Here is a 27,297-nt window from a genome sequence, read left to right as displayed (position 1 = left end):
GGCAATCACCGTAAGATAATTTCCTAGCCACGTGACTCAGTATCACTAGCCATCACTATAGTCCAATGCTTAAGGTGTCCTAAATGGTGTATGAGGTGCGATACTCAGGTAAACGCTATACTTGGACGTATGCCTGCTTCCTGGGCTTTACCCCGCATCAGCCATGGAAAGGATCCAAAGGCTTGGGCTTACTTGAAGATTCAGCAACTTCTGGCCAACATCTGGCCCAGTTATCTATGGTCAAAATATATGATTCATTTTCCTTCTTTTCCTTTTTTCTCTCTTCTTTCTTCCTTTCTTTCTTTCTTTTTCTTTCTTTCTTTCTCTCTCTTTCTCTCTCTCTCCTTCCTTCCTTCCTTCCTTTCTTTCTTTCTTTCTTTCTTCCTTCCTTCCTTTCTTTCTTTTCTTTCTTTCTTTCTTTCTTTCTTTCCTCTTGTTCTCCCTCCCCCTCTCTTCCTTTCTCTTTCCTACCTTCCTTATTTCCAGTATTCTTTGTCTTTTTTAATTTTTATTAAAATTTCAGGTTGAGATATGAGGATAGCAATAGTATCCTGTCAAGGCATTTTTATAAATGGATAATTTAGAAGTTTTTTTATGTATTCCAATGAAACAGATATTTTTAAAAATTGTCAAATTTTTAACATTTTTCTATCAGTTTCTAACTTGTAATGAGAAAAATTCACTTCACTATGTCATTGTGAATTTTATATCATTTTATATTTTTCATGTGCAGCAAAGGTGCTAAGTTGCCATGTGTCAGCATCTTGATCAAGTCACATGATAATAATACTGTAAGAGTTATAATAAAAGTTTGAAATTACAGCTCAAAAGGTAGGGAAAGCTGAGCCAAGAGAAAAGTAGTAGAAGCTTATGATTTGTCATTGATCTTGTACGTCCTCGACATTTCTGTTGAAATTTTACTTAATTTATACCATTATTATTTGGTAAATGACTTTTATCTTTCAATTTTTACTGTAGTATTTTTAATAGTGCTGAATACTCTTTTCAAAGGTTATTAGCATTTATTATTCTTGGAGAAATAAAATGACAGTATTTGTAACATGGTCTTTTTAACGATATTGATCTAATTCCACAGTATTGATTCTAAGTTTCAAAATTCTGTATGCACTTTTATTAGCAGATTTCTGTATGTATTTTTTAATACTTCATGACTCCTTCTACTGTTGGCTGATTTATTACTGAATATCTAAACCAGGTCTACTGATGAATTCAATTTGTATTTGTTTTCTAGTTTTTTTTTTTTTTTTACTGGAGTATAATTGCTTTACAATGTTGTGTTACTTTCTGTTGTACAACGAATGGAATCAGTTATTTGTATACATATATCCCCATATCCCCTCCCTCTTGGACCTCCCTCCCACCCCCCCATCTCACCCACCTAGGTCATCACAGAGCACCAAGCTGAGCTCCCTGTGTTATACAGCAGGTTCCCACTAGCTACCTATTTTACACATGGTAGTGTATTTATGTCAATCCTAATCTCCCAAATCATCCCACCCCCCCCTTCCCCCCCTTCGCATCCACACGCCTGTTCTCTACATCGACATCTCTATTCCTGCCCTGGAACTAGGTTCATCTGTACCATTTTTCTAGATTCCACATATATGTGTTAATATACGATATTTGTTTTCCTCTTTCTGGCTTACCTCACTCTGTATGACAGACTCTATGCCCATCCATATCTCTACAAATGACCCAATTTCATTCCTTTTTATGGCTAATATTCCATTGTGTATATGTGCCACATCTTCTTTATTCATTCATCTGCTGATGGACACTTAGGCTGTTTCCATGTCCTGGCTATTGTAACTAGTTTCTTATAATGAGGTACTCTATTAGAAACTCTTTAGAATTCATATTTCTACAAACCGGAGGCATACCTGACATATCACAGAACCTGTTAAAGTGCAATGATGATTTTATTGTAATATCCTATTTAACTCTTAGGGCTATACATTAATTATACAGAGGTGTTTTAGTTTAATAAGAGAGACTAGTTCTCAGTTATTCCATTGACATTTTAATTTAATTTTGGATTATTTAAAGTCATATCTAGATTAGAATAATTTTTGACAGAGGGCATGTACATTTACATTTTGAAAGATATTTTGGACAAATCTAGTTAAAATTAAAATTGAGTCCTAAGTAAAGGTCACGTACTGCAAAGTAGACTAAGGTGCTTTTTCTTGAATATGAAGTATTTGATTCATAAGAAATGATGCCGCCAAACATGTTAAACAAAAATGAAAAAAAAAAATTCCTAAAGCCCAAGATATGACTTAGATGCAATCTCCATTTTATTCTTACATTTAATTTAAATTTTGATAGATGTTGAACTATCCAAATAGCAACATTTTTATCATCTTATTTCATAATAATAAAATACACAAGAAATTATTTTCAAAAGTTTAAGAATTTGAGACATCTGGGTGGCTTCTAAAACCTCAGATAAATTATACAGCAGATTGGTTATTGTGTGTAATTGTTCCGAAGTATTCATTGTGAAATCAGCTTTTGATGCTGAAAAGTTTCCATAGCAACAGGAGGAATAAAAAGACAGGTCTCTGCTTCACTAGTCTTTAGTACTTCATAAAGTATCTTCTTTTTATGCTTTCAGAAATACATATATACCTCAGAAAAATAATTACCATTTTTAGAAAACTGATAGATTTACGTGCATTAAGAATGGCTCCTTTGTGCCAATACAAACCACACAGGTTTACCCTTTCTTGTCTGTGAGAATTTCTACATTCGATCTTTCCCCTAAATTTCCTCCATAACTTGCCTTCTCACTGGTCCACATTCATTTCTTCCTTCATCTTTATTCAATACAACATCACAAGACTATTTCTATAGACACTGAAAAAGCTCTTAAAAAGATTCAATATACATTCATAATGAAAACTCTAAAGAAAATAGGAATGGAATTATACTTTCTTAACATTATTACGTGTTTATCTGTACTTATATCTATATCTATCTCTGCTACTCTTTGGCATTGTAGTAGAAATATTATTAACCAAGACAATTAAATAAGGGAAATCAGTTGGAGACATAAAAATGGGTAAAGACAGAAGAAAACTATCTCTATTTTTCAGATATGATGGTCTAGGTAGAAACTCCATCAAATCAACACTAAAACTAACTCAGATATCAATGAATTGAGTTAGCAGTATATAAAATTAACATAGAAAACCAGTAATCTTCATATACACAAATAATAAACAGAGGATACAATAGCAAAGATAATACCATTTAAGGTCACAACAAAGAAGAATAAATATATAGAGATAAATTTCACAAAAAGTGTGCAAAATCTATACGATGAAAAAAATTTTAATATTTAAAATATATATGGATAGACAAATAGAATAATCAAATAGAAAGTCCAAAATTAACCTCAAATACATATGGAAATTTAATGTATGACAAATTGGTATTTCAGTTCACTGGAGTAAAGATTGACATTAATAAATGGTGAAGGACAACTAGGTCACCATTTGGAAAAAGTTAAAATTATATCTCACACCATACATAAGAATAGATAATGTATCTAAACGTAAAAAATGAAACAATGGATGTACTAGAAAGAAACATTGGTGAATTTCTCTTTAGTTTTAGCGTTGGAAAAGGCTTTGTAAATGTGATTCAAAATCCAAAGGCAATAAAAGAAAAGATTGTTACATTTGACAACATAGTGAAAAGGAAATGCTTTTCACTATGGAGTATGATGTCAGCTGTGGGTTTGTCATAAATGATCTTTATTATGTTCAGATGTGTTCCCTCTATACCAACTTTGATGAGAGTTGTTATCATAAAAGACTGTTGAATTTTGTCAAATGCTTTTTCTACATCTAATGAGATGATCATGTGATTTTATCTTTCCTTTTGTTAATGTGGTGTATCACATTGAATGCTTTGTGGATAATAAACCATCCTTGCATCCCTGGAATAAATCCCACTTGATCATGATGTATGATCCTTTAAATATATTGTTGAATTTGGTTTGTGAGTATTTTGTTGAGAATTATTGCATCTATACTCAGCAGAGATAATGTCCTATAATTTTCTTTTTTTGTAGTGTCTTTGTCTGGTTTTGGTGTCAGGATAATTGTTGCCCTGTAGCATGAATTTGGGAGTGTCCCATCCTCTTTAATTTGAGGGAATAGTTTGAGAAGAATAGGTATCAACTCTTCTTTAAATGTTTGGTAGAATTCCCCTGTGAAGCTGTCATGTCCTGGACTTCTGTTTGCTGGGGGTGTTTAATTGCTAATTCAGTTTTACTACTAGTGATCAGTCTGTTCAGATTATCTATTTCTTCCTAATTCAGTCTTAGAAAATTGTGTGTTTCCAGAATAGTGTCCATTTCTTCTAGATTGTCCAATTTGTTGGCAAATAACTGTTCATAGTATTCTCTTATGATTTTTTGTATCTCTGTGATGTCAGTTGTAATTTCTCTTCTTTCATTTCTTATTTTTGGGTACTCCTCTTTTTTTTATCTTAATGAGCCTGGCTAAACACTTATCTATTTTGTTCATCTTTTCAAAAAAACCCCAATTCTTCACTTTATTGGTCTTTTCTAATTTTTTTGGTCTCTATTTTATTTATTTCCTCTCTGATCTTTATTGTTACAATCCTTCTGCTGACTCTGGCCTTTGTTTGTTCTTCTTTTTCTAATTTCTTTAGATGGTAGGTTATGTTGTTTATTTGAGACTTTTCTTGTTTCTTGAGATAGGCCTGTATAGCTATAAACTTCCTTTGTAGAACTTAGAACTGCTTTTGCTGCATCCCATAGATTTTGGAAAGTTGTTTTTATTTTCATTTGTCTCAAGGTATTTTCCATTTACATAAAATATCTTTTTCCATCTCCTCATCTTCAGTCTCTGTGTATCTCTAGCTCTGAAGTGAGTCTCTTATAAGCAGCATATAGATGGGTCTTGTTTTTTATTCAGTCAGCTACCCTATATCTTTCAATTGGAGTTTAACCATTGATATTTAAGGTGATTATTGATATATATGCACTTTTTGCCATTTTGTTACTTGTTTTCTGGTTATTTTTGTAGTTCTCTATTCTTTTCTTCTTTTAGCTTCTTCCCTGTGGTTTGATGATTTTCTTTAGTAGTATGCTTGTGTTCCTTTCACTCTGTTCTTGTGTATCTCTTGTTCCCAATTGATCCGTGGTTACCATGGGGTTCATATATGCTGACCTATAGCTATATCTACTTGTTTTAAACTTGTAGTCATTTTAATTCAAACACATTCTAAAAGATCTACATTTTTTACTTCCCTCGCCCACATTTTGTGTTTTTGATGCCATATTTTATGTCTTCATGTCTATCTCTTAACTGTTTATTGTAGGTATAATTGATTTTACAGTTTTTGTCTTTTAGTATTTGTGCTAGCTTATTTAAGTGGTTGATTCACAGCCTTTTCTATATATTTGATTTTAGTAGTGTGATTTTTCCTTTCCTATAGATTTTTACTTTTTTTCATGACCTTTTCTTTTCCAATTACAGAAGACCTTTTAACACCTCTTGTTGTGTAGATTAGTGTTGACGAACAATTTTAGTTTTTGTCTGAGAAGTTCTTTGTCTCTGCTTCAAATCTGAATGATAATCTTGCTGGGTAGAGTGTCCTAGGTTGTAGTTTTTTCCCTTTCAGCACTTTAAATATATCTTGCCACCCCATTTTGGCCTGCAAAGTTTCTGCAGAAAACTCAGCTAATAGCCTTATGGAGTTTCCTTATATGTAAGTCTTTGTTTTCTCTTGCTGCCTTCAAAATTCTCTATTTATAGTAAACCTTTACCATTTTAACTATGATGTCTTGGTGTGCATCTCTTTGGGTTCATCTCATTTGGACTCTCTGTGCTTCCTGAACCTGGATATGTTTCCTTCTTCAGGCTTGGAGAGTTTTCAGCCATAATTTCATAAAATGCATTTCTCTAATTCCTCCCTCTCTTCTCCTTCTGGGGCCCCTGTAATGCAAACGTCTGTATGCTTAATGTTGCCCCAGAGGTCCCTTAAACTGTCCTCAAGTTTTTAAAATTTGGTTTTCTTTTTGATGTTCTGATTGGGTGAGTTCCATTATTCTATCTTTCAGATCACCTATGCATTTTTCTGTATCACTTAATCTGCTGTTGATTCCTTCTAATGCATTTTTATATGCTTGTTTAATTTCAGTTATTTTATTCTTCAACTTTGACTAGTTCTTTTTTACATTTACTAGTTCCCAATTAAAAATTTTACTATTTTCACCTATTCTTTTCCCAAGTTCATTTAACATTCCTATTACTAATGCTTTGAACTCTTTATCTGGCAAATGATTTATCTATTTCATTAGTTGTTCTTTTTCAGGGATTTATTCTTGTTCTTTTATTTGAAACAAATTCCTCTCTCTTCTCATGTTGTTTAACCTTCTCTGTCTTTATGAAATTAGATAAAACAGTTACTTATCCTGTTATCGAAGTGGTATCCTTGTGTGATAGCATTCTTATGCAGCCTGCATGTGCCCAGTGGCTTTGGGGAGAGCTGGATCTGTAGTGAGCATGGGTCACATCTTCCCCCAAGGTGTGCTGGCAGCTCTCACCTTGGTGGGAGGTGGGGCTGGAGATGGAGGGCCTAGAGCCCCAGGCAAGTATGATCTGCGCTTTGCCTCTGCTCAGTGACCATCACAGCTTGCTTGTCCCAAGTTGCTGGAGCAGAAGTCCTGAGGGTCAGGTCCACACTGGTTCTATTCCTTCTATGTGTGTGTCTCCCCCCCCCCCCCCAGCAATTGCACCTTTGCCCCAGGGGGGGTGCCGTGGCAGAGCAAGAGGGGGTGGATCATGCACTTGGTGCCAGCACACCCGTCAGAGCTCCAGACTGCTCCTGATCTGCTGCCTCTATGAGGACCAGCATTGGCCATCCTTGCCCAATTTAGAGGCAGTGCAGGGTCTCAGCCATCTTCATTGCCCCCAAATGCTCACTCCCCTTGGCAACAGGAACATTCACCCTAGTAGGAAACTGCACTGGAGCAAGAGGGGCTGGAGCAGGCACCCAGTGTGGGCCAGGGCATGTGCTGGGGTGGTCACAGGAAACCACCCAGAGCCCCAAGCAGTTTCAACCTGCTTCCCCTGCACTGTTCCCAAGAGTAAGCATGTGTGTGTGTGCTCTTCAAGAGCAGAGTCTAGAGGCCTTACACCCCTCCTGTAAGTCCCACTGGTTTCCAATCCAGCTAAGGGCGCTCATCTTCCTGGTGTTGGACCCCAGGGCTGGGACGTCCAATTTGTGATTTGAACCCCTCTGTCCCCAGGGAGGATCTCTGAGCCCATGTAACCCCACCTTCTGTGCCCCCTCCTGCAGGCACAGGTCCTGATCTGACCGTTTCTCCTCCCTTCCTCCCTGATTGCGTGTGGCTCTTTCTTCACAGCCTTGGCTGTGAATGAGTCTTTCTGCCCGTCTCCAGTTTGTCTGCAGTGAGAACTGTTCCTCATGTAGAAGTAATTTAGTTGTGTCTGGGAGAAGGCAAGCTCCTTGTCCTCCTACTCTGCCGTCTTGATCCTCTCCCCTCTGTTTATTTTTTTTTTTCCTTGATGTTACTTTGTTTACAATAATGGAATTTGTGAGATTCCTCTCATGGTTTGATTTTTTCTAAATGACATTCCTTTTTTCCAGGTCAGTTCGATGGGCTCCTCTTTTTCTGAGTCCTGAAGTCCTTCATCTCACTCCATAGAGAAAATCTCTCTCTGGAGTTTACATTTAAGTCCCTTCAACTTGCCTAGTAGGTTAATCTACAATTCCCTTGGTACCTTCCATATTATAAAATTCTTTTTTCCTATAATTCTTTTTGCAACATCAAAAAATATTTGTTCTTTGTTGCCTTATGTGAGTTTTTCATTTAGTCATTCAATTCACTTCCTTATATAAATGAACTAATAGAAATATATTGATTTTTGGCCATGTGAGTGCTTCTCTCTTTAAGATTGCACTAAATTTCATGACCAACTGGTAACTGTGCTATGATGTCTGTTTATCTCACACTCACTGGGGCATTTACCTTTACTGTCTTCATATATGCTGTGTGTCTTACATCAGTTTTGGGCCTTCTCTGTTTATTGTCTCTTCCAAAAGGATGTTAGTGTAGAATTAGGGATGCCATTAGACTTACTTTCAGGCCACCAACTGTTAAGTCAATTATGGAAATTCATGGCTGTCTTTCCTTGGGACTTGCTAAACTCATGTATGTTCATGAGGCCCACAGAGCTTCAAGTCCAAGAGGAAAAGACTTTCTTGCTGGATCTTCTGCTGATTGTTCTTTAAGCTGCCTGTGTGGGACATCCTTCCAAATAACTGCCAGATTTAATGACAGATTCTTGATTTTTATCCGAAATAGTCTGCATACTTTTGTACTTGGTTCACACTGGCATATGCTGACCACAATAAAACAATAATTTTTAAATTTCTCCTGCAAAGCTATTGTTCTTCTTGTCCTAGATCACCAATTTCCCACATTTCACAATAAGAAAACCTCAGTCACATGCATTTCTGGACATCAGAAAAAATAGCGACAATCGCACCATTCCTGAATACAGCTGCTGTCTTCAAGAAGTGTCTGTTGAATTAGTAGACAAATAACACATCTGCTTTCCATGTTCAGTGACCATCACCACTAATACTAGTCTTCTTTCCTGTCGTGTAGAAACTGATTCTCCCTAACTAACCTTCCAGTGTATTGGTTAGATTCTCCTACATTATGCTGCAGTAATAAACAATCTCAAAATCTCAGTGGCGAACAGAAGCATAGATATAATTCTCACGGTCGTTACAAGTAGGCTAAAGATGGCCCTCACTCTGTTTTCCTCCACTGATGGACCCAGGTGAGATGAGCCGCCAACATCTAGGACAATCTCAGCACAACTGAAAGAGCAACGTCAGAACCACTTGCTATCACATAAATTTCTACAGCTATTTCTTGGCCCCCAGCTGCTACTTGGCTCAACCTGACATCTTGTGAGAATGGGCTCAGTAGGAGAGGGGATACTTCGACAATAATACCACCTAATGCACTTGCCCTCTTGATAAAAATATTTGCTTTTCTTCCCATGCACATAAACTATTCTCACCCCCTTCTCAGAGGAGCTAACCCTAAAGCCACAGTTCCAGGATTTGTGATCATCTGAACATTGTCTCTACATGGATCTTCTTTATCTATAAACCTATTAACTATACAGATGGTTTTCCTTCTTTCCCCGCACACACCAAAAGCAAGGGTTGAACAGATCCAGAAAACCCCACTAAACATTCCTTTCAGGAAGAGAACCATGGAGGCCCAGGTCACCCCTAGGACATAGCGAATCTGGAACCCCATGGGGAGAATGTGCGGGTCTTACCCCAAGGGTGGGAAATGTCCCCTCCCTGGGAGGGGTGCCATGGTTCTCTCTGGCTTTTGACTCTTTCTCCTGGAAGACATTATCTTCCTCTTCCACAGATTAGAAAACACTGAGGAACATGCTATTTTGGGTGAGTGCAGAAAGTTTTAACCTGACTCCTGTTTATTGAAGTTTGGGGAGGTAGAGCATCGAAAAGGCTATTTTAAGTCTTAGACAGTCTGCCTCTTTTAATTCTGGCAAGTGGTTCATTTGGAAGTGATACCTTCTCAAAAACTTTGTTGAATTTTTGTCTCTGTTATTCACATCAGTTCTATGTGTCCATAACGTCGCTCACAAGTTTTACAAGATATGACTCGATTATAGGCTTATTAAGTTTTTCAATTTATGGATGGTTCCATATATTGCATTCCTAACTCTGGGTGATTATGTGTTATTCATTTTTCAGTCACAGTCTCCCTTTGATATCTTGTCACTAAAATCCTGAAGTATCGAGTTGAATATTAATCGTAGGTCTTGTATGAAAGAGTATAGGTACAGCAAGGACATACATGTGTCTTGTTTAGTTCTCATCTCTGCAAACTGGCCGTAATTGCATTTATAACCTCCTTCTTCCAGGAACCAGTTCATTCAGTCTGTAGCCTCAGTCAGCATCTTATGTAGTGAAGTGATCTTAACCTCTTCACCTGGTCAGGTGATCTGAACTATCTTTTTATTGTAACTTTTTGATATAATTCAAATTTACAGAAAAGTTGCAAGAATAGTACAAACAACTCCCATATATCTTTTTACTCAGATTTACCAGTTATTGACATTTTTGTTTCATTTACTTTTTCATCATCTCTCTATTTATGTGTATGCACATTAAATTTTTCTGGACTATTCAAGAGTTAAGTTGGAACTTTATGCCTTTTTATGACTAAACACTTTAGAGATCTTTTCTAAGAACAAGGCCATTTTCTTGCATAGCCTCAGTACAATGATCAAATTAGGAGATTTGTCATTGATAAAAGACTATTAGGTGATCCAAACTTTCAGTCCTTGAATTCCTGTGTCATTATTGGTCTTGCTTCTTTGACTTTTTGTATTTTACCGTTAACTTTTACCACAGGATTGGCACATTCTATTATGTGTCTCAGAGAATTCCCTGGGTTCCAGACCCCAGTCAGAATATTAACTCTTTCACTGCCTGTTGGCAAAACTATTCACAGAGGTTAAGTCTGTTTGGTGGGATTGCGGTTGACATACTTTGTGTGTTTGTCTATGTGTGGTTTCACAAGCTTACTTTTTTTCATGAGCAAGTGGCAGCAATATAATTAGAAAAAAACAGAATTTTAAAATAATACACCACTACAGAATAACTCATGAGCCAAAAGAAAAGCAAAATTGCAAATGTGGTAGCTTATGGTCCCTCTCTCTGCCATTGTAGCATTCGCTCCTATAACTGTGTTTATCGCCACTGCTAGGCTCTCTCGATGCAGCTCCTGTCTCCTGCCCCTTCCTTTCCCACTCAGACCCAGCCCCGCCCAGATTTTCTAGGACTTAGCTACTTATCAAATAGCAGTTTCCTTTTTCCATTCAAAAATGATATTAGGCTGCATTTTACAAAGGTACTTTACATGCTTGATCAAGTGACAAAATATTTAAGGAAACTGAATTAAGTGAGTATATGTGTTTCTCTTTCATGAATGGTGCTCATTGATGGTAGAGAAAAATATGTAACTTGTAAATGAAAAATTAGACATATCAAGAGAAAATCGGGTTAATTAGATTATGTTATACCTCTGGGTCCATATCCTGGCTTCCACAGTTATTAACTCTATGACCTGGGGTAAGCTGCTTAACTTTTGTTTCCCATGAAAATGGAATCACAATTATGCCTACTTTGTGAAGTTTTTTTTTTTGTTTTGTTTTGTTTTGTTTTTTAAGAATACATGAGATAATTTGCAGAGAAAAAAAGAGTTCAGAAAGTAACTGCACACAGTGAGCACTTACAGATGTTCGGTTTAATGACCAAGTCACCTACCTGAGTCTATTTAGGGCTGTAAGTTAGTTTGCTCTGGGCTTGCTGGTGCTACCTTGATCACAAAACTGGTCTCAACAAGGTCAAGGGGGAACAACGTGGGAATTAGTGTTAAAATAGTACATGACAAAATATTTAAGGAGTGGGATACAGTGCTCTGGAAAATGGATTTTAAGGTGCACGTAGTTTAACAGCATGATCCAAAGTCACTTTTCTTTCCCCCTGTGCTTGCTGGTCTCTTTCACAGGATGGGGCAGAGCTGGTCCACACAGGTTCAAGGGCACCTGAGCAGCAGATGGCATCGGGCGAGACGTCCCCGGAGCCACCATCTCTGGTACAAGCTGAAGGTTATCTTGGGAGCTGGGAACCCGTTGTAGGCGGGGACTAGTTAATGGGCCGGTCATTTGCCATTTAGACTGTGCAGATGAAGGGCCAGAAGTATGCAAAGGTTAAGGATGGGGCCAAGGTTCAGTTATGATTCAGTTTATTGGGCTATTTAACCTTATCAGAGAAATCACAAAATAACTTGTTCTTATCATGTACCCATGATAAAATGATGGCGCAGAAGGATTGCTCTTTAAAATGTTTTGTTTTCTCCCTTGAGATGAACTTGGCCATGGCCAAGTTCACTTCACTATTCTTCCTAAACTACTCTTAACTATTCTTCAGATGAAAATTAATTTACCTGTCTGTTTTCTTTTTTAATTGAAATCATTCTTCAATGACCCCTATTCTTTGGTCCTCAGTAATCGTGCAGCTACACACCTCTACCAGCATCCCAGCCCCACTTTGTTTTTGTGGGTGGAATTCCAAACTGACACTTCCCTGAATCCTCAAAACATTCGATCTATGGCCCGAGGGCTGCTTCTCCTTTTGCTCAAACAATGTCAGACACATTTCAAGATTCAGCTGAAATTCTTCTGTTTTAAAAATCCTTTAGGGAACAGTTACTCTCTGTTTTGAACTTGTGTACTTAATTCCTTTCCTACTAGTCCCTTGGTTTGTTTGAATTCTGCTTCCAACTTGTTTTTCTAGGGGCTGTAGAAGCAAACAGAACTGCATTACTGATAGTTTTTGCCATGTCAAGCAGTTTTCGCTCATTTCACTATTGTGTCAATTTTCTGGCTCAGGAAATAAAACCAAAATAAGATGCTGTTTTCTTCTCTTCTGTCATTTAATTTATTTTTCTTCAAATGGTATCACATCCAAAGCCTTTATATTATGGTTAGTATCTTCAGTGTGAGGAAGGTGATAGAGAAAAAAGAAAGAAGTGGAAAATGTAAAGGGAGTATGACTTAAAAAAATAAAAAGTTTTTGAAGAGAAGAAAAGACAGATAAGGAGAAGGTGGAATTTCCTTAATATTTCCCTACCAAATGGCCTTAATAACAAATAAATCAATGTAATGTTAGCAATAGCTACCCCAAATCAGAGAGGAAACAAAACCTAAAACTCATGATTATTTTCAAATTTAGTTATTGTTATCAATGTTAATAACTGTTATCACAAAACTACAGTAGAATGGAAAATAAAATCCAGAATGATTTTAATTAATTAGTAGTATTTCCCATTTATACATGTATAACGAATGATGGAAATAGAAAATCATTTTTTGGCCTATACCACAGTAATAACTTTTACAGGAAAAAACAATCAGTGGGCAGAAGTATGATGAGAAAAAGTATATTTGCACACTCTATTTGTGCCTCCCCCCAAAATACTTTCCAATTATCAATAGAAAAACTGTAATTTTACAGTGGAGAAGCCTGGCTGATATCAGTTTAATCAAGCTTTGTGTTAACACCTCCAGTAATAAGACAAATAAGTGTCATATACCCCTTAATATAATGCACTTAGGAGAGCACAGAATCAATTCTCTGGTATTTTTGCAAAAAAAAATTTGCAACTTAAACATAAACATGAGGAAATATCAGACTAACCCAAATGAAGGGAGATATACAAAATTACTGGCCTCTAGTCTTCCAAAGTGTCACGTTCATGAAGGGCAGGATGGCTGGGAGCTGTCACAGCTTGGAAGATGCTGAGGACAGCGGATGACCAAATCCAGTGTGTGTCCTGATTGAATCCTGGAGCAGGGAAAGGACATTAGTGGGACAAATGGGAACACTTGAATAAAGTTTGTAGATTAGTGAATAATGTGTTATTACTGTTAATTTCCTGGGTCTCGATAACTGTGCTATGACTTTATAAGATATTAGTCTTTGGGGAAGCTGGGTAAAGGATATATGGAAATTATTTGTAATATTTTTAACCTTTTTTGTAAGTCTGAAATAATTTCAAAATGAAGTTAAAACAATGGAATAGTGGAGAGACAGCTTTTAAAAGCACGTGATCTCCAATAAAGAATTTGAATGTTTAGATAAATTCAGGATCTCCAAATAACATTTTCAGAAATGGCCTCTTTCTTATTTTATTACTTACAAAGTAGCGAAATATGAGTCCAGTCAGCAAAGAATGAACTCATGTGGTGTGTATTTAACTAAAGAAGGTTACATAGTTTACGGAGTGTCTGTGGATGATCTTGGATGGCACGTGGTATGCCTTCTGTGTTTATTTTGAGATTATCTTGTTTTCTGCATCTAACACCAAATTAGAAGTTTAAAATTTTATTTTCATCCCAGAAGAAAATATAAAATTCCTTATAATTAACAGCAAATTGATGTGAGACCACTTGCCTGTCCTTGTGTCCTAATCTCTTCCTAAACTAGAAGACACACACACATACCCCAAAAATACAGTTTCCTGTTATTCAAACTATATTATGAAAGGTGTGACACTAGAATTTTTCACTCAGACTGACTCAAAAGGAAGATAACAAACTGTTTTTACTCAAAAGCAAAATATTTTTTAAAGTTGGTAATTACTTCCAGAACTTTACATTGTAAAAAGCCAACAATGTAGTTACAACAATAAATTACTTTTTGTAAGTAATCTGTATCTGGGAAAACTCTCCAGGGTATTTCTTTTTATTTTTCACAGTTTGAGGAATGGGATTCGGATTTTATAAGAGTAAGCAAAATAACCCTGAAAAGTGTCTTGTCTGGAGGGCAGGAGTAAGATGGCCACTCACTCTGACGGCTCCTCTCTCATGAGGTGGCATCTAGGCCCCACTTGTCCATTCTTGCGTTTGAAGTTATGTCGTGACAGTTTCAAAGTCTGATTCTTAAGAGCTTCCACTCTTGAAGTCTAAGCCGCCATGTAAAAGAGCAACTACCCACTGGAGAAATGATGTGAAGAAACTATGGGAATACATGGAGAGGCCCAAGGGGTCAACTCAGCCAACTTTCAATTCACGCCCACCAAAGTCTCTGATGTAAGCAAAGCCTTCTCATACCCTGGGGACCAGCCAGCTGCCAGCTGTGTGCCGTCACGCGACCCCACTCAACCCCTGGAGCAGAGGAATCACACAGCGGAGTCGTACTAAACTCCTGACCCACCGATCTTGAACATCAAGGATTCTTGCTTTGATTCGTTGACTTTGGGGTAGTTCATTAAGCAGAAATAAGTAACCAGAACACCTGGATGTGAGGAAAGCTGCTTGTTGGGTGTGTCGAAGACCGCAGCTTTCTGTCCTATTCTCACCTTGCCTTTAAAATCTGAATCTTAGATACATGTGTCAATATGCCCAGTTTAAGACAAAGAAAGGCTAATACTATATGATATCACTTACATGTGGAATGTAAAAACTAATACAAATGAACTTATATACAAAACAGAAACAGACTTACAAAGATGGAAAACAAACTTATGGTTACCAAAGGGGAAAGGCGGAGAGGGATAAATTAGGAGTTTGAGATTAACACATACACACTACTATATATAAAATAGATAACCAACAAGGTCCTACTGTATAGCACAGGGAACTCTACTCAGTATCTTATAATAACCTATGATGGAATATAATCTTAAAAAACAAACAAAACAGAATCACTATGCTGAACACCTGAAACTAACACCATATTGTAAATCAACTACACTTCAATAAAAATAATCATAATTTCCAGGCTCCTTTGAAGGTCTGTGTGGTCAAGTGACAAACGTTTCCTCAGAGATATACATGGAAATACTGTTTGCACGTGCTGGACAATGTCCCTAAACCATTTCTCCTTCTCCCTCCTCTGGGCTAGAATGTGAATGTGGTTATTGGTGTTACAGCCTCATCAGGGACCGTGAGGAGGAGGACTTCACCCTCAAGGTGTGGGAGCTTAGTGCTGTAAGGATCAGGAACTCTTGTGATTTCAAGAAGGTAGCGACCTTATTTTTCATGAATGAAAAACACATATGATTTTGCATATTATTTTATAGTTTTGGGTATATGAAGCTGAGATTAATCCATGCAGTGGGTAATTAAAGAAAGCAGGAAAATAAGGAGGCAGTACTTTATTTCAAAGAATGTTAAGATAGAAATATATTGGCTGAGCTTGGAGATTCTAATATTCAATTATGACACCAAGGATAATATCATATCATTTATCCATCTCCACCATTAGCCAAGATCCAGAAGTTTCATGACACATCCCAATATATGTTTGCAAGTCTTAGCCATTTAATTTATCTAATTGTGGTTGTATTTTCTATTTTTTAAAAAAAATAAATATTTCATTATATAAAAATGAAGAGTAACATAACAAACAATAATATATCCAACCTAACCAAAGAAATGAAAACTGCAAATGGAACAAGAACATTCTGTGTACCTCTACCCGATTGCATTGTATTTCTTTCCTGTAACCACTGTTGTGAATTTGGGTTACATTATCCCTATTTACAGAAGCACAACTTTATTCTATATGTATTATTCTTCATTGGCATGTACTTTGGTTTCTGTGGTTTTTTATTTTTAATTAATTTTTTATTGGAGTATAGCTGATTTACAATGTTGTATTAGTTTCAAATGCACAGCAAAGTGAATCAGTTATACATACACATATATCCACTCTTTTTTAGATTCTATTCCCATATAGGTCATTATAGAGCACTGAGTAGACCTCCCTGTGCTGTACAGTTGGTTCTCATTAGTTATCTATTTTATATAAACTAGTGTGTATATGTCAGTCCCAACCTCCCAATTCATCCCACTCTCCTTTCCCCCTTGGTAACCATAAGTTTGTTTTCTAAAACTGTGACTCTATTTCTGTTTTGTAAATAAGTTCATTTGTAGCATTTTTTAGATTCCACATATAAGTGATATCATATGATATTTGTCTTTCTTTGTCTGACTTACTTCACTCAGTATGACAGTCTCTAGGTCCATCCATGTTGCTGCAAATGGCATTTTGTTCTTTTTCTTTTTTTTTTTTTTTTTTTTTAAATAAATTTATTTATTTATTTATTTTTGGCTGCGTTGGGTCTTCGCTGCTGCGCTCGGGCTTTTCTCTAGTGTGGTGAGGGGGGGGGCTACTCTTCATGGTGTTGCACGGGGTTCTCATTGGGGTAGTTTCCCTCGTTGCGGAGCACGGGCTCTAGGTGTGTGGGCTTCAGTAGTTGCAGCACGCAGGCTCAGCAGTTGAGGTGCACGGGCTTAGTTGCTCTGCGGCATGTGGGATCTTCCCGGACCAGGGCTCAAACCCTTGTCCCCTGCATTGGCAGGCGGATTCTTAGCCACTGCGCCACCAGGGAAGTCCCTGTTCTTTTTCTATGCCTGGATAATATTCCATTGTATATATGTACCACATCTTCTTTATCCATTCATCTGTCAATGGACACTTAGGTTGCTTCCATGTCTTGGCTATTGTAAGTAGTGCAGCAATGAACATGGGGGTGCATGAATCTTTTAGAATTATGGGTTTTGCCGGATATATGCCCAGGAGTGGGATTGCTGGGTCATATGGTAGTTCTATTCCTTAGTTTTTTAAGGAACCTCCATACTGTTCTCCATAGTGGCTGTATGAATTTACATTCCCACCAGCAGTGTAGGAGGGTTCCCTTTCCTCCACACCCTCTCCAACATTTATTGTTTGTAAATTTTTTGGTGATGGCCATTCTGACCGGTGTGAGGTGGTACCTCATTGCAGTTTTGATTTCCATTTCTCTAATAATTATTGATGTTGCGCATCTTTTCATGTGCTTGTTGGCCTTAAATTTCATTAAAAAATTGTGATACTGTATGTATCCTTCTGAAACCTTTATTTTTCTAATATCACATTTTTGAGATTTATCCGTAGACACACATAGCTGTGGTTTATTCATTTTCACTTCTCCATAATATTTCACTGCAAAATATTCTGAAGTATATTATTTCATTTTATCACCAATGAATATTGAGATTTTAGATTTGTTGCTATTTCAAACTAAAAACATAGTTGTATAAGTTTCTTTCTGCACACTATGTTCATTTACAAATAAATCAATCAACACTGTCATTTTCTCCAGCCCCCAAATTATATTCATTTCCTATATTTTCTCTTTAGGTCTTGGGAGCAGGCTTAGGAGATGGGGGCGATTGGTGGGAGAACTGATTTCAGGATTTTTGTCTTCTAATGTTGAATTTGGCAGAAATGAACAATCCAATTCAGGACAACACCCAGGAAATTTGGTACATTGAATAAAATTCTTAAACCCTGGTGTGTGTGGGAGATTGAAAATGGTATCATTTTACCTTGCTTAGTTCAGATTCTCTTATCACTCAAACCTAAGAATAGGAAAGGGGAAGAGAAGCGCGCATGGTTACCCTAATGAGCGTGAATTATGTCACGGATGGCTCAGCACATGGGATCCAGTCATGCTTCCCAAGTCATTTTCATGGAATGGTCTTTTACCTTCTCATTGTTAGTGTTTTTGAAAACCTGAAAGACAGGGAATTTCAATGTAATAGAAGGCTTTGAAGACGGAAAGACATGTATCATTTTTTCAACATCACCTGAGTAAAAATGTAGATTTAAAAATGTGTTTAGTGTGTATAGGTACTCTCCAACTTCCTCTCAATTTTGCCGTAAACTAAAATGCTCTAAAGTCTTTAAAAAAAAAAAGTAAGGTTTTTGTAAACTGCTTTTGTCAAAGAGAATTAGAATATTTATATTATGTAAAGCTTACTTATCTCCTTTGTACTTTTTACCCATTTAGTGATTTTTGTATATTTATTTTGTAATTTTAGATGAAAGTTTATTTTCATAAAATAATAGTACGTTTTATTTTAAAGTTTAGATGAGATAAATGCGATTTGTAATTTTTGGTTGAAAATGTAGTTTACTATTTATTATTGGCAGGTTAGATGCCACAAGAACCCAAATACTATATTTTTGGCAGCATGTACCCTATTCCACAGGTATTTCCTTACTAGCAGATGTAAAGCTGCTCTGCTTTCCTTTTTTGTTTCCATAAGGTGACTTCGGTTTGGATTTATTATGAATGTATGTCTTTCTTGAAAACTTGCTAAGTATTTCTCAAAATAATTTACTAATTTTCTTGGGTTTCATCTGTTTGCCAAGAACTTGTAAAAGTCAGACTTTAGTTACAAACTGAGAAGTTATTTGTTATATTTCATAGATACTGACAGAATATAGGAGATTTCTGAGTTAGATACAAAGGATTTTATTACTCATGGACCCACGAGTTCCATGAGAAAAATAATGTGTTGATTCCTCTTTCCCCAGAGGAGTGATGGAGAGAGACCTGGCAGGTGACACAGAAGTAATGAGTTTGCATCTTAGCTGAAGAGTCCAAATATGCTACAGTGTGCAGGAAACCTGCTGTTCTATTGTCTCAGATGGACACATTGTCTTTGTTACACGGACAGTATAAAAACCTTCCATTTGCTCCAGAGGGAAGTACTAGCTCTATCTTGTAAGGCCATTTGCTATAAAAAACATCCTTGTAAAGATAGTCTGGAACAAAGGTAACCAGTGTGCCTCCTTGTAAGATGTACAGAAACATGAGAGACCCACCATGAATCATCTCAAAATGATGTTCATCCATGGTTTCTATATTTTCTTGGCTTCTGCTGAATTTTCCCATGAGTATACCCCCGTCACCCACTCTAATTAATTTACTCACAGTGTGTGAGACCAAATTTGTTCCATTTTTTCCAGTGTAGCATTTAATTATGTCCTGTACTAGCAACAGAACTCCAAACAGCAGAATGAGGCCCACCTGCAGTGACGACCTCCAAGTTCATGGACCAACCAACGGAACCAACCATCAGGCCAGTTTCCTGTAGTAGCTGTATGCACCTTTTACCTGGTCTGAGGCATTATTTCAGGTACAGCAGGATGTATTGGTGCCTGCATGGCCTCTACCTGGAACTGTAAGGCCAAAGTCTCAGACAATTGTCTCATAACAGCCCAAACCAGTGAATTAAGACTGATCTATGAGATATGAGATATGGGGACATATGTATATGTATAACTGATTCACTTTGTTATAAAGCAGAAACTAACACACCATTGTAAAGCAATTATACTCCAATAAAGATGTTTAAAGAGAAAAAAAAAAAAAAAAGACTGATCTAAATGCCTTTGGGGACCAAGGTAGTTTCACTGATCACCACCACTAAAGTTAGATAAAATTTTATAATACATTTTCTCCCATTGGATGACTCCAATTTGAGAGATAATTACCCATAGGGTCAACAAAAAGAATCAGCGTACACAGAAATCTCTGCATGGTTTACTCTGGTCAGTGAATTTGTGTACAGATATTTCCTGAAATGCTTTGAAATTATACGTCTTCCAATCTTTGCTGAGGGCGTGTGTGTGTGTATGTGTGCGTGTGGTGGGCAGGGGCCTCAGTGCTCAGGTTGTTTACCACTCTGACTTAACCTTAACTTCCTCCTTGTGCAGGGCCTCAAGGTCGCCCAGAGGTGAGAGACTGGAATCCTTTTAGGCATTTTCTGGGCAAACCCACAGCCCTGCATATGCATGTGAGTTTCTGGTTTTCTAGGTTTATATCAGAGCTTTCAAAATTCTTTATGGAATCTCACTCCCCAGGTCTTTTTCTGCATTTTTGGCCAGACTCTTGTTTGCCCCAACTTGTATCTAAACCTCAGGCAGATGCCATGTACTTAAATGTACTTAAATACTCTGATGATCAACAAGAGAGTAACAGAGTACTATACATAATATTCCGGGAATATTATTTTTATCTATAAGCAAATAGTTGCAAGAGAAAGGCGGGGGCAGTGGGATGTTTGGTGGGTGGGGTTATCATTCACACGGCACCTCTTGTGTTACAGGTTGTATAACCTCCCTTCAACTACACAAACATACGCTGTTATCATATTTTAACTATTATTTAAATTAAACCACTCTAAATTGGGAAATTTAGAATGATTTGTTTTATAAAAGAGATAGAATTTATATATTGAAGCAAGTTCAAAGTTATAGTATGCCTAATTTTATAACATAGAATTAAAACTATAATCAGGAATCATCAAGAAAACTTAAAATACACTACAGGCTAAATATTTTTGACCTGAATTATGAAAAAATTCTATCTGTTCTTTATTGTACTATTTTTTTGACACAAAAACTTAATCTTACATTTGTAACCATGGTGAAGCTTTAAAGAGTATTTCTCAGAAAGCTTCTTTTGGTTTTTTATTATACCGTTTGATTCCATTTTAGAGGCTGAACGCTTTGTCATCTCTTAGCAGTCAAGGGAATAAATTAAAGGAATTTTCGGTGAAAGAAGTGATAGTTTTTCCATGCTCTTGGATAGACATCAAAGGAAGAGAGCTCTATTTTATTCCCTGTGATTTTCTTTAGGCTTTTGAGGCCAGGAAGTATCATCAGAGAACAAACATCCAGTTCAAAATGGAAAAACAAAACAAAACAAAACAAAAAAACCACAGTGTTTCACTACTATAAAATGGTCTCAGAATTATCCTTGACAGAGGAGGAAAATTTTGAAAGGGGTATTATAAGATCTCTGCATAAAAAGACAGCTGTAAATGAAACAACAGGTTTTCGTTTTGCAGAATTGTTTGCGGTTAGAGAACACAATGTTTGCAGACGAACCTATGGCAGAATGGCAGTATTTTCCATAGCTGTCAATCAAAGAGTTGTCCCAGGGGAAGCAGTGCGTCCCGGGACTCGTGGGCTAGGAGCTGAGCAAGACAAGGGCAGGGAGCTGCAGGTGCAGGGCAGGTTCTTCCTGGAAGCAGACGCTTTGCTCACGATGGGGAGGAAACAGGGATCCTCAGCTTCACGCACCTGAGGCCACATCCAGGCACTCTCGTTGCTACCCACAGGCAGCTGTGCTTGCTTTTAGCAACTTAAGGACATTCATCTGTTCAAGGACTGGGGTGGGATGTTTGAGGGTAGTTCCTGACTCTTCCCCAAATGCTTCCTGCCCCTCCCGTCTCACTCAAACCAAAAACACACGACACACAATGATGAAACAAGGCACAAAGTTCTTCAGAGGAGGTCGGGTAGACCTAAAAGTACCCACTTGTAACTGAAGATGTGGAGATACGAATTGTGATTATGAACAGTCAGTCTCATGGGGTCATGTTCATCTGTACTGTTGCTTTATTTTCACTTTAAATATAAATGCTATTGAGACAGGCTGGGACCTGGGACCCTTTGCTGCCATGTTTGTACCTGGACATATGTCTCCTCTAGCAACAGATACAAAGAAACCGTGAGGGAGTAAAAATAACTGCATGCATGAGCAGTTGGGGCAAATTATGGACAAGAAGATACAAAGAGAACAACAAAACAACTGCCACTTCTGAGGAGCCGGGAGCAAAAGCAGGGGTTCAGGAGCAAAAGCAGGGAGCTGCACACGCCGCCTGCACTCAGCACCACCTAAGGGGCGGGCAGATCACCTAAGCCGCCCCTCCGACCCCAGCCCTGGACACACCCCTGCCCTCACCCCTTATAAGGAACCAGCTCGCCCCCCCCCTCAGGGAGCCAGCCGGCAAGGGAACCTGTCCTTTGTTCTCCTTCCCTCGTGCTGCACCAGGGGCCCCAGGACAGCCTTGCCTCAATTTCTCCTCTGGCCTCTAGTCAATTTCTATTGATCAAGGAGGCCCAGAACTCTGGTCGGTATCACTACTGAATCAATTTCTTCTCCGATAAATGCCTCGATTAGAAGGAGTCCAGTTTCTGACCTCATGCAGGTAATCTATATATAAGTTAGAGACACTGTCAAGTGAGTTCTCTCCCACATGCTAAGGAATCCATGGCCTGCTCAGCAGTGACATTTAAGATATCCCACGAGTGGCATGACACTGAAACGTCACAGTGCAATGCAGCCAACCATGGTGGTCCCGGCCACGAGCCACCATGGGGGCACCCCAGAGCTGCGCCGTACCAGCTGGCGCATCAACCCTGGTGCCCTGGGAATATCTATGAGTTCCCAAAAATAAAGAATTGTGGAATGGATCCCAGGACTTAATGCAAAAAAACACCCTATATAGAAAAACTTCAGGCTTCTAACTTCACTGAATCCAGTACTAAATGTACCTCCTTATCTTCCTCAGCTTCTTCCAAGTCTTTTTCACTTTCTAATAACTGCAGAAGGTCAGTATATGCAGCTTCCAACCCGCGCTGGCAACCTGGGATCGTTATCCAAGACTCTTGCAGGATCTCTGCCTGCTTTTTAATAGCATAATTTTCACATCTTCGATTTTCATTTTTTCAATCTTTTCTTCTTGTTGTTTTGCTTCTTTTTCACACATCATTTTTTCTTTGACAAATCACTGTTCAAAGTCAGCTCCCATCTTCTGCTTCTGCACAATTACTTTCTTTAACAATCCCTTGTGGCTTTTCATTCATTCCTACCAAAGCCATATTAGTCAAATAACCAAAGCAGAAAATGGATTACGTGGCTATCAATTTAGAGAATTTAGGTACCTCTGGGTAACCTTGAGACCCAGGAACCAAGACAGGAAGTAAAGTGACAGAAATCAGACCTGCCGGTTAATAGATGGCCCTGTGAACATGCAACCATGAAAGGATTTTGAGAAGTCCTGCCTCTTTTCATTGCTTGCTGGGGATTCAACATCCTGGCTGGAGCCTTTCATCTGCTAAACCTCAGTTGCCTTTTAGTACCTAAATCAATGGGGTGTAAACGTTTGCTTTCTGTAGAGGACCCAAAGCCTTGTCTTTCAAAGACTTGTGGTATATTTATACAATGGAATACTACTCAGCCATAAAAAGGAATGAAATGATGCCATTTGCAGCAAAATGGATGGACCTAGAGATTGTCATACTAAGTGAAGTAAGTCAGAGGAAGACAAATATCATATGATATCACTAATTGAAACTTTAAAAAATGATATACATGAAATTATACACAAAACAGAAAGACTCACAGTTGTAGAAAACAAACTTATGTTACCAAAGGGGAAAGGGAGGGGAGGAATAAATTAGGAGTTTGGGATTAACATATACACACTACTGTATATAAAATAGATAACCAACAAGGACCTACTGTATAGCACAGGGAGCTCTACTCAGTATATTGTAATAACCTATAAGGGAAAAGAATCTGAAAAAGATAGATATATATGTATGCATAAATGAATCACTTTCCTGTACACCTGAAACTAATGCAACATTGTAAATCAACAATACTTTAATTTACAAAAAATTTAAAAAGACTCACAAGATGGTGAATCTTCCAAAATAAAAAAATGATATTTGGAAAAATAAAACAAACAAAAAACATGCATTTTAACCTTTTTTATGTCTCAGTTTCTTCATTTGTAAAAGAGATATAAAAATTCTACCATCTCAAGGGCTATATGAGGATTGATGATTTAAGGCAGTCAAAACAATGCCTGACATCTAGTGAGCACTTAATAATAGTAGATTATTATTTAACCTTAATTTCATCATGATAACATATCAACATAAATATCATCATCATCATCATCATCATGAATATTCCCACAAACATGCGTTATATTTCAATAAGGGATCTCTGTAAAACTGTCTGCCAGAGCTTAAGACCATTGTATTAGAGCTCACATTATGACACCAGAAAACAACATCTTTAAAATTTAATATTATACTGTCCTGCTGTTAAAAAGTCCTCAGGTAATTTTTCCATCTCTTGCTCTGTATTCTTGCCAAGTGGCCAGATCTTCTCTTCATACCAGGAACTCCTGTACATTTGTTAAAAAATTTGAACTTTATTCCTTTTAGGCTCTACATTTCTCACCTCATGAATTTTCTAATTATTTTCCTAAAAATAAATGTTTGCATTTAAAAAAATAAATGTATGCATACATACATAAATACATAAAGTCATTTTCTCCCCAAAGATGAAGTCTCTGCCCTGCTCAATTGTATTAGTTTTCCTCATTGTATAATATTGTAAGTAATATTGTAGGGTTGCTCTGGGACAGCTCATGTCCTGAAAATATGGTACTTTCAGTGGGAAAGTCTAACACAGGGGACATTGTTTGGTTGATTTCCCAAGTAATGGTCACTTATCCTTACTTGTTTTCATAAAACGAATAGTAAGCTTTTTTAAAACTGTTTGTGTCCATGAGTTTCCCAGAAATGAAAATATTCATATTTAAATATTTAAAATAAGTTTATGACTATTAACATATGGAAAATTTGCAACATACAAGTTTGGGAACAAGAAAAATTACAAATATTTGGTTAAAAAATATTGTACTTAAATACGTTGTGATAGGATAGCATTTACTAATGGCTTACCCATACATGAGGCTAAGCTAGGAGAAACTTAAAGACAAGCTAACTAATGTCGTCTGGACCCAATTAGTCTGTGAATGATTAGCTCACTTGCTTTGAGCGTGGTGCTAATAAGGGCCAGATCACAGGTTTGATCTCTTTGTTGGCTGGTTAGTTTGGCTTTTTGCCATTGCTGTATCTTTCATGTCTCAAGTTCATGGTTAACTCTTACACATGTGTCACTGGTCATAGGGAGAAACAAGACAGAGTGTAGATGTGAATCTGCAAACTCATCCACTCTACTGGAAAAACAAAACACGCACTCTTCTGGTGGGAGGTCAGTCACCCTCATCTGACGATACCATGTCCACTTCTAAGAGAATTGTCGTTGTTAAAAATGAACCAAACCCTCACTCGTAGATGCGTGGAAGGGTGTAAACAGCACATTTGCCTATGCGCCGTCATTTTCTATAGGCATTCAAAGACACTTAAACTTTACATCTACCCTTTTTTTTTTTCACACAGGGCACTGAAAAGTAGAAGATGATTTGAACATACCTACATGAAAAAGGAATTTTCTTATTACAAGTAAAGTAAAATAAGAAGATAGCTTCCAAAGGATTGAGGTAGAAGTCCAGCTAACTCATATTAATGTGAAGATCAAGTATTTTATGGAAAAAATTAATGTATAAATTGTTACTAAAGTAAAAAAATCACCAATCCATGATATTTCGCTAAAATATTAGTTATGACATCTCTCTCACTGTTCAAAGCATGTTTGCATGTGAAGCTTAGTCACACTTGGTGACACTTCAGGTTCAACCTTTCTTGAATTTTGTGGCAATGTCAACATTGTTCTGAGTCGTCCTTAAGGCAGAGCATTCTATAAATACCAGTTTTGTTCATTTTTAACAATGAATCAACGAATGAATAAGTGAATTTGAGCAGAAGAAATATTTCAAAGGTTGACAGCTAGTTCTCTTGAAATTTCTAACTCTGTCCAATGATTATTTGTTGCATATGCATGGGCCATTCTCCTAAAGTCTTATATTCTGGCATATTTTGCCTGAACAAATTATGTGTCTTTAAGAACTAGGCTGTTTTTAATGATTTCTCTCTAAATGCAACTTTCAGCAAAAAATGAATATCTTACCCTAAAACAATTGCTTAATTCAAAAAGAAAATGTAGTGGCAGTATGATTTAATTATGGTAAAGAGACTGTGGGTGTTATAAAAGATAAATGCAGCATATCAGCAGGATCCAAGTTTCTAAGAATTGCTGTCTTCTACATTTTTGTGTTTCTTTTAACCATCAGGGGAGTTGTAGGGTGTACTGTGGTGTGATTTTTGTAGTGCAAATCACCTGTACGCACAATTCTGGACATAAGACTTAAAAAAAAAGATTGACTGAAGTTATGAAAATTAAGGGGTTAATTCAACTAGTTCCATGATTTTAACTTTCATTTTAAAAACCCATAAAGTTGCAGGAACAGGAGTAGGAATTAGGCAAAAGGCCCAGCACATCACTTCTTAGGTACTCCAAAATGGGCAGTATCAAGTTTAATGAAAGATGACAAATATTTCACTTTCAAAATGAAGGCACTTTGACACACTTTTTGAGATCACACAATATTAATAAAGGAACTTGGTCTCTTCCATCTTTCATTTTGAGACTTTACAGTAGTTCCTGGGCATACTCCTTGGAAGAGTTTTGTTCTTTTCTTTCTTGTTTTGTTTTTTAAAGGCATGTTTTAAAAGTTAGGGCCCTAAACAAAACCATATTTGAGAGAAATATTGGATTAGTTAATTATTTCTGTCTTTCTTATAGCTTAAAAATGAAAGTTAATAAAGATCATGAGGCAACTCATTTCCTCTAGGAAGCCTTACTCTATTATTTTTTTTTAACATCTTTATTGAAGTATAATTGCTTTACAGGGGTGTGTTAGTTTCTGCTGTATAACAAAGTGAATCAGCTATACATATACATATATCCTCATATCTCCTCCCTCTGGCGTCTCTCTCCCACCCTCCCTATCTCACCCCTCTAGGTGGTCACAGAGCACCCAGCTGATCTCCCTGTGCTATACGGCTGCTTCCCACTAGCTATCTATTTTACATTTGGTAGTGTATATATGTCCATGTTACTCTCTCATTTCATCCCAGCTTACCCTTCCCCCTCCCAGTGTCTAGAATGGTCTCTTTGGTCCTCGTGTGTCCCCATCCTGTGTTCATTCTGTGTTCATCCTGTGTTCATTCTGTGTTCATCCTGTTTTCATTCAA

Source organism: Balaenoptera ricei, chromosome 5 (genome assembly GCF_028023285.1).
Source record: "Balaenoptera ricei isolate mBalRic1 chromosome 5, mBalRic1.hap2, whole genome shotgun sequence".
NCBI lineage: Eukaryota > Metazoa > Chordata > Mammalia > Artiodactyla > Balaenopteridae > Balaenoptera > Balaenoptera ricei.
This window is presented reverse-complemented; position numbering follows the sequence as displayed.